The 283-nt window shown below is 39.2% G+C and overlaps 1 long non-coding RNA gene across 1 annotated transcript in view; it reads left to right on the top strand.

Annotated features, from left to right (window-relative positions):
- The first annotated feature begins 206 nt into the window (after positions 1-206).
- Positions 207-283, top strand: part of LOC119594405 — a 624-nt gene continuing 547 nt past the window's right edge. The window contains exon 1 of the long non-coding RNA XR_005230611.1: positions 207-238. This is a non-coding gene — a long non-coding RNA (uncharacterized LOC119594405). The remainder of the gene's footprint in view (positions 239-283) is intronic.

Here is a 283-nt window from a genome sequence, read left to right as displayed (position 1 = left end):
TTAAATCTTATTACTTGCAACTAATCTCTATAACTTGCTTTTATAGATAGATTACGAAAATATCAATCCCTCCTACTAAAATAATACGGAAATCCTCGGTAAATAACCTCCAACTCCCTAGAATGGCCTGCGATGGGGAAGTCCTGAGTTGCCAGTGATTTGAGAGTACATAAGGCATGGCCATCACAGTCGCTACTCGGTATTCTCTTGCACTCGTTCTTGCAACATCTCAGTCATGGTAATGAACATTTCTCTTTGACTATGCTTATACACAAACCAAAGC

Source organism: Penaeus monodon, chromosome 33 (genome assembly GCF_015228065.2).
Source record: "Penaeus monodon isolate SGIC_2016 chromosome 33, NSTDA_Pmon_1, whole genome shotgun sequence".
NCBI classification, from domain to species: domain Eukaryota; kingdom Metazoa; phylum Arthropoda; class Malacostraca; order Decapoda; family Penaeidae; genus Penaeus; species Penaeus monodon.
The sequence above is the reverse complement of the archived record's forward strand: the minus strand, read 5'-3'. Positions and strand labels throughout refer to the sequence as shown.